This window comes from Setaria italica, unplaced genomic scaffold (assembly GCF_000263155.2).
Source record: "Setaria italica strain Yugu1 unplaced genomic scaffold, Setaria_italica_v2.0 scaffold_10, whole genome shotgun sequence".
NCBI lineage: Eukaryota > Viridiplantae > Streptophyta > Magnoliopsida > Poales > Poaceae > Setaria > Setaria italica.
The window spans coordinates 167,916-176,331 of NW_014576734.1; the positions used below are offsets into that span (position 1 = coordinate 167,916).

The 8,416-nt window shown below is 43.0% G+C and overlaps 1 long non-coding RNA gene across 1 annotated transcript; it reads left to right on the forward strand.

Moving 5' to 3' along the window:
* The first annotated feature begins 325 nt into the window (after positions 1-325).
* Positions 326-2,336, forward strand: LOC105913643. Its single transcript, XR_001163171.3, has 3 exons — positions 326-813; positions 883-1,016; positions 1,082-2,336. It is a non-coding gene; the product is annotated as an uncharacterized LOC105913643 (long non-coding RNA).
* The last annotated feature ends 6,080 nt before the right edge of the window (positions 2,337-8,416 follow it).

Below are 8,416 nucleotides of genomic sequence, written 5' to 3' on the forward strand. Positions count from 1 at the left end.
GCGGCGGGATGGGCGGCGACGGGAGACGGGTGCCGGGCACCGGGCGGCGAGCGGCGACGGGCGGCGACGGGCGGCGGGGTCGGCCGGCCACAGGGGCGGCGACGGGCGGGGCTCTGGCGGCGAGTGGGGCTCGGGAGAATAGAAGGGAGAATAGAATGAAACGTTTTTTTTAACCAGAGAATAGAATGAAACGTTTTTTTTGTAACCAGTAGCATTGGTGGGTAATTACCCACCAACTCCACGAGGAGGTTCAAAAGAGAGGTTTCTGGAGCAGCAAAAGAGGTGCTCCAAAACTCCACCTCCATTTGCACTACAGCTCCATGGAGTTGCCAACTCCATGGAGTTTTGGAGTTGGGGTGTTTAGCTGAATTTGTTGATAGAGTTGCTGGAGTTTAGGAGTGGAGTCGTGCCAAACAGGGCCTAAGACTATTTACAACTTAGGAGCGTTATTATATGCGTAATGATAGCAACAACGAGATAGACATCGACTATTGGGCTGCATTTTGTCGATTTCCTTGGCTAATATCCTACTACACAACTTGATAAATCATTCTTGGGAGAAAACCATTCAAAAGAGAAAAAAAAATCTCGGGAAACGGACATCACTCGTGCGAAAATAATTCGAAAACGTGCCCCGATATACGAGATTTTTTGTTACGGTTTTCATTCCCACGTTTAATATTGCATTTTGTCCGGTTGGTATTAGGAGCATCGGCATCAACATCATCATCGGCTCTCCCATTGAACACAGAAGTCTTAGAAGACATCCTTGCACCAAGCCGACAGCCGTCGTCTAGCCAAGAAAATATTTCGGTAATATTCGTTTCAATCATGAATAGTTGTACCTTCGTACCAACATATTTCAATTCATATTCTCCGCAGGAAAAACCATCAGCTGAGGAAGAATCAATTCAATGAGAAACAACCCCATCGGCCATGGAATGACCAAATCCAAGGATAAAAGCCGACGAGGAAGACCCCAAGCCGAAACTAAGCAGCAAAAAGCTCCTGTCTAGGTATGTAATTCTTGTACTTTGATGATAATACAAAGAACTTTTGATTCAATCAATTCTTCGTGCAGGCCATCAATCCATCAACATAGGCTCTTTTCTCATTCAACGTAGAAGAATATGCAAATGAGGAACAAATCAGCTCGAGCCATCCATCACAAGATCAACCAGATATCCGAGATCATCTACCGGCTATTCTATAGTTACTTCATCAAGATACATCCATCTTGCTAGAAGATGCCTAGCCGATCCAGATGCTATGCAAGCAGATTAGGACCCCATTGTCTGATGACTTGGTAGCAGCACTGACTCCTGCGTCTTTTATTGAATCGCATGGCTTCCAAGTCCAGGAAGCCAGAAAGCGCATATCGGATCGGCAAGCTAATCAACATGCTGCCACCCAACTGGATGCCAATCGGCTAAAGGCCAATGAGCTAAATCAAGAAGTTGATGGGCTTATCACATCCCTATCTATCGAAGAACAGAAGTTCAAGACCTTATAGGCCAAACGGGATCAACTGATGCATGAGCTAAGTCAAGTAAATCAAGAAATCACAGCAACCAAGGGCAATATCAATGGCTATCCTGATGAGGACAACCTTTAGTTGATAGAGATTCGCCTGCGTGCGGTACAAGCCATTGAAAGGACCCTATAAAAGAACAATTAATTCTCTTTGAATTTGTTCATAACTTGTGTGCAATTATTTTATCCTTCAATATTATCTTTACTTTTCCTGAACTGACCTAATGAATCTTTTTACTACTTTAGGCCAAGCCAGTCGTCACGAGAATACTATTGCCCCTGGCGAGTTGTAAAGGTTGAAAGATTCCTGTTATTATTCCTCACGAGCCCTTTGTATTGTTTTGGCCGCATATCATCATACTTGCCATAAATAGACCACCAGCACTAGCAACTTCCCTGACTCAAGAACATGGCTCAAAGGATAGAACTCATAGGCTGGAAGCTCGTAGTATTTGATACTCATAGAAGACCCAAATCCATCAGATGCTAGAAGAATTCTCGTGAAATAGAATAAGATGCTTCTTCCCTTCACATCCTCTTCTGTGAAATATGGAAGTTACGATGCAAGAAGAATCCTCATGACGTACCTCCATTACCATCTCCAGCGAGCTCCTCGAAGATGCCGTGATAGAAGGACAACATCTCTTGTCAAACTTGCACTTTCTTTTGTATTTTCTTTTTATTTTTGTTATAAAGGCGATATCCCACGATATCAGCTATCTAGAAACGCTGAGTGTAATCATTGGCTTCTGTAATCCAGTACTTATGAAAAAGCTCACACGATAAAGCTTTTCTTGTTATGCTTAAACTTCATCGGCAACACTCTTCTTTCCAATAAAAACTTTATTAATCTCTACTATATTTATATTTTTTTTGTTCCAAAGGCGATATCAACGGATATCGGCTATCTAAAGGCAATGCATAAATAATCGGCTTTTACAAAATGTCGGCTCTAGCCTATCACTCTAAATGTAATAATAGTTCAGCTGACATAACACTTGTCGTCTCAGACTTCCTCTGACGCATCGGCTGCTTGAATCGGTTGAAACAGAAACTTCACAGCATCAACTCATCATCTTCCCAGACCTTGCTAGATAAGCAACGCACTTCGTTAGATTCCCAAAGGGGTACATCATCCGCAACGATGCTAGTAGTTTCATGAACTGGCATGATCTCCACCAGATCTCCATCCCACTGAATAAGCAATTGATGCATTGTAGATAGGATACAACAATTAGCATGAATTCAATCACGACCGAGGAGAAGACTATATGAAGCTTTCCCATTGATGATGTGAAAGGTAGTAGACAAAATCTTGCTACCGATCATCAATTCGACACTCAAGAATCCTTTAGCTTCCGATCTCTTCCCCTCAAAATCCTTTAAGATCATGTTGGTCTTAATAAGATCATTTGGAGTCTTCCTAAGCTTGCGGTAAGTAGCATATGGCATTATGTTTACCGCAGCAGCACCATCAACTAGCATCTTGGTCATCAGTTGGCCATCAACATGCCCTTCGTCTATAAAGGCTTAAGGTGTCGATGATTCTCCACCTCTGGCTTTTCAAATACAACTTGCTAGGCTGGCAGAACTAATTGAGAAACCTCCTCCTCATCGCTCTAATAGATCCCAAATTCATTAGGTAAGATAAAGACCATATTAATTTAAGCTAATACCTCTTTGCCATTACCAGTTTGCTTGACGATCCACTCCTAGTTCTGGTCCTTGAAGCGTAGGCGTTGAACCCTCCTTCTTTGAGTCTTGGTTAACCGTTATGGACACCAACGCTCTCCAAGGCTCATCTTTTCCTGTTGGCTGATGCGCTCCTCATTTGGCTCGTCAACAATAGGCTTGCGTCTTGTTGGATAGCTTCATCTTTCATGCATGTATCAGACCTCTTCGTCCTCAGTTGACACTGGATTTTGACTAGAGTCAACCGTTGTGCATAAGGTTCTGATAGCCGATGAAGGAGAGAGAAAAAGCCTGTTGATGACTCCACGTTGACCAAGACTAGCCGCGGCAGACTAGAGTTCCAGAAGTCAATAGAAGACTGGAGGAGGCCCGATCCGAAGCAAAATCAACTCCACCAAATAAGGGAAGCGTGGAGATTTATTTTTAGTAGTTCTTAGAATAGCTGTAATAGTTATGTCGTAATCAACTAGGATTTTAGTTTGCTCCAGGGTATAAATATAAGCCCATGAGCCTTGTAATAGAATAATCATTAATCAATCAATACAACCTTTCGGCGTCACACCGTCAAAACCCGAGGAGTAGGAGTATAGTAGTTTCAACGCGTTCCTTCTTGCATGCACGACTTCATTTGCTTCGATCTCAGGCAAGCTTGTAAGAACGGTCACCCGGTCATTACGACCTCTATTAGAACTTTCTAAGTTAAGTCATATATTCTGATATTTGGTTGTGTGGCTAGTTATTGAGTTATCTTAGACTGCAAGTAGAACTTTATAGGTTTTGTCCAATATTCTGCTTGTCTTAGACGTTGCTCGCAGTTATCGAGTTGTTTGGTTTTATTAAGCTGCATCGTATCGATCTCTTATTTTTATCAAGCACTCACAATTATTGAACGGCTTAGATCGAGTTAGGTTGTCTTCGTCAGCTCCTTGACCTTGTTTACGCATTCACCAGTTATCTGATCGTATCGGCTGGTTAGATTTTGCATGCTTTTATTGCTTTACATATGCTAGGTCCGGTAGATCTTTACCCCTATCCCTCGTATTGCTAGCCGTCGGATCCCTAACATCAGAACCCTGTTGTTGAGAGCCGATGCATCGGTTGGGTATCATCCATATCTCACAGAAGCGCAATGACATCATTGAGCCGATAGGTGCGCGTACGAGGCCTTGCTGCCGCAAGCCTATCTGTTGAGTTAATGGGTCGAAGTTAATGTCCTCTCATTCATGTTACCTTGCCTAAGTTTAATACACTTATCATGACATTGATTAGATGCGTTGGCTTAATCAGCTTGTAAGAGGTAGGCAAGAGGTTATTATTGTTGTGTTCTAATCTTTTAGGTTAATAGATTGATGTTAATGCCCTCTTATTCGTGTTACCTTATCTAAGTTCAATTACACTTATCAAGACATTAACTAGATTTGTTAGTCTATCTGGTGTGCGCATGGTTAGCAAGGACTCCTTTTATGGCTATTGTTTTACAATGCTCCTATCTTAGCCCGTCGGCTCATATAGCCGATGGCACTTGCCATTAATGCTTTATTTATTTACACCGCATGATTAAATTGAATACCTATTTGTTGTGGTGTTTATTCCAAGAACGCCTAATCCTGAGTTCGAAAGGCTTCACCGCCGATCGGCTCAGGAATTTAATGTTTACCTTGTCAATTTTCAGGTCAAATTGACTGTCACGCTTTGCACCTTCGCAAGTCGATTTGGAGCCTGCACTGGAGTTAAGCGGATCTCCCAGGTCCTCCGTGTTGTTCAACGTAGAAGCCTGAAGTCCAGTTTTTGCGTCAACATGTTCTTGGCACGCCCGGTGGGACAACAAATCAACAAACATCATTAGTGCTCATCGTTGCCTCAACTTTGACCAAATTGTCGGTGAATCTGCTGATGATCAACCTGATCCCAAGGCCCCCAAGGAGTTTACTGCTACTGAGATTACCGTGGACAAGCTTGATGAATAACAAAGGAAAGAAGTTGAAACTACTAGGGACCAATTCGTGGCAGCATGTCTGCAATCATTCAGTCTAAACTGCAACAAGGCTCACAAGAAGCATCCTCTTTCGGTGCCAACGCTACAACCCAGAGATGAGAATGTGGTGATTGAAGAAGATGACAATGAGCTTTAATCTAAGGTCACTTCAATGGTCAACAATGCTTTGATCAACATAACTGGGGTACTGGCTAATGAGATTCAGAAGACGATCCAGCAGGTTGACGATCATTATGTTAGCAAGTATTCCTGGAAAAGGTATATGGCTAACACGTCTGGTTACGGAGGTGACTCATCTTCCGGACAGGCGGCGGGATGGCCAATGGTCGACCCATCTGATGGCCAACCAAGGCAAGCATCAGGTTCAATTCCTATAAGAATTGCTAACCCGCAACCGACGCCGCCAAGATAGCCGGATTTACATCAGATGGACACAGAGTGTTTGATACTCGCCAGCCACAACCCATAGATAATTTTATGCCTCTAGCTTCTCCACACTCACAACAAGGGAATGGGCAGGTCAGTGAAGATTGGGCTGCAAAGATTGCTAAAGTGACGAGGAGTTAGTTTGGTTTGAAGCCTAAAGAACAATCCTACATGTATTAACACCCTTATCCTAGCTGGTTTGATCAAGTAGGAATGCCACCTCGGTACTGAGTTCCTCACTTTGCCAAAATCTCTGGGGAGGACAATATGTCTACAAGGGAACACATCAGCCGATTCTTGGTTCAATGCGGAGAAGCAGATACCATAGATGCACTTGAAGTGCGGATGCTTTCGTTGTCATTGACAGGGCCTTCTAGCACATGGTTTCCAACATTAGCACCCAACTCCATTAATAGTTGGGAAGATTTGGAGATGTTATTTCATAAACATTACTATGTGGAGGCTCAGGAAATGAAGCTGACAGATCTCATAATGATGAAGCAAAGGAATGGAGAGTCTGTGGCTGCTTTTGTTCAAAGGTTCAGAGAAGTGCGCAACAAGTGCTATAATATGTACATGACTAATGGATAGCTGGTAGAATTGGCTCATCAAGGGTTGCTAGTCCCTATTAAGAAAAATTTTGCTCCGCAAGACTTTGATAGTTTGGCACATCCAGTGCACAAGGTTTCGGTTCATGAAAGCCGATTCTAGAACATGTGTAGGGGCAAGTATGGAGTTTCCTACTTCAAGGCGTATGACTCATCCGATGAAGATTCTGATGCAGATGGAGATGTCATGTTGCAGAGTAGGTTAAGAGCAAGAAGTCAATCTCGTGCCCTTGGATCAAAACCAACACAGAAACATATGACTTCAATATCACCAAGGCCAACAAGATCTTTGATCTGCTATTACAAGAAGGACAGATCGAGTTGCCTCCGGGTCACAAGATACCGTTGGCCGAGGAGCTCAAAAGGAGGAAGTATTGTAAGCTGCATAACTCTATTACACATCATACTAATGACTGCAAGACTTTTCGTCAAAAGATTCAAATGGCTATAGAACAGGGAAGGCTTAAGGTTGATGATGCAAAGAAGCCGAAGAAGGTTGACAAACATCCTGCTTTCAAGTAATCTAGCGTGGTGGATCCACGGTTGCAAATATCGGTTGAAGAATTCAAGAAGAAAGTAAGCTGGGGCCAAAAAGTTGAGGAAGCTAAAACCAACCGATCTGCTGGGAAACCTAGAGTGACTTCCAAGATAATGATCAACAAGTACCAGCACAGACGGGTGGTTCAAGGAGTTAGGACAGATGAGGACCAGAGCAAGTTTGAGTCATATTGGAATTGTCCTTTCTTCCAATATTGCTGGAACCAAAATCTAAGGTTACCATTGGCTGTAATTGCCCAGAGTGCATCTCACAATATCAAGAGTATCACGATTCCAAGAGACAATGTCGATCGATGCATGAGCGATTGGAGTATCAGTCATCAAGGCACCATTAGGTAGTTGAGGGATCTGATGAAGAAAGAGAAGTGCAGTTTGTGCATGATAGGTTGAGTTATCCTCCATGGTGCAAATCTGTTGTCATTAACGAATCCAAGGAAGAGCATGTCAAGCAAGAAGAGAAGCTAATTCCTGGAGAAAATTGGTGTCTAGAGGGCTTGACCAAGACTCAGAGAAGAAGGGTTCAACATTTGCGCTACAAGGAGCAGAACCAGGAGTAGCACATCAAGCAATCAGACAAAGGCAAAGAGGTATCGGCTGAAATTAATATGGTTTCTATTTTGTCTGCTGAACTTGGAATTTATTGTAGCGATGAAGAAGATGTTGCCCAATTGGTCCTACCGACCTAGCAAGTTGTATTTGAGAAGCTAGAGGTGGAAAAACATCGACACTTAAAAGCCCTTATACATGAAGGGGCATGTTGATGGCCGGCCGATAGCTAAGATGTTGGTTGATGGTGGTGGTACAGTCAATATCATGCCATACGCTACTTATTGCAAGCTTTTGGCAAGACTCCTAAAGATGTAATCAAAACTAACATGGTCCTAAAAGACTTTGAGGGGAAGAGATCATAAGCTAAAGGAATTTTGAACATCGAATTGATAATTGGTAGCAAAACCCAACTTACTATGTTTTTTGTCATCGATGGCAAAGGTTCGTACAATCTTCTTCTGGGTTGAGACTGGATTCATGCAAACTGTTGTATTCCATCAACAATGCATCAGTTGTCAATTCAGTGGGATGGAGATATGGTGGAAATCATGCCAACTGATGAAACTGCTATCATCGTTGCAGCCGATATTCCTTTCTGGGAGTCTCACAAGGTGCGCTTCTTGTCTGGAAAAATTGGGGAGACGATGAGTTCATGGATGCTGCAAGATTCTTGTTCCAGATAGGTCAAGCAGATGATGAGAAGGCATAGATGCAAATGTTTCTATCAACTGATTTGTTAGTTAATAATTGTTGACACAAAATCCTAGCGGTGATGGAGCTTACATCAGCACATGAGGACCTGGGAGATCTGTTTATCTCCAGTGCAGAATCCAAATCGGCGCGCGTGGTGTGCGCGGGCGTGCCAATCAGTTTGACCATTCAACTGATAAGGAGATGATAGTCGTTGTGAAGTCCGAGGCAACCGGGCCGATCAGGCCGATATAATCCTAGCACAGTAGTGATAATGGTTCAACAAAATAAATCATGAAAAATATATCGGCTGTGAAGCCGATTCCAGTACCTTGATGAATGTGAGTGATTCATGGGGCCATCC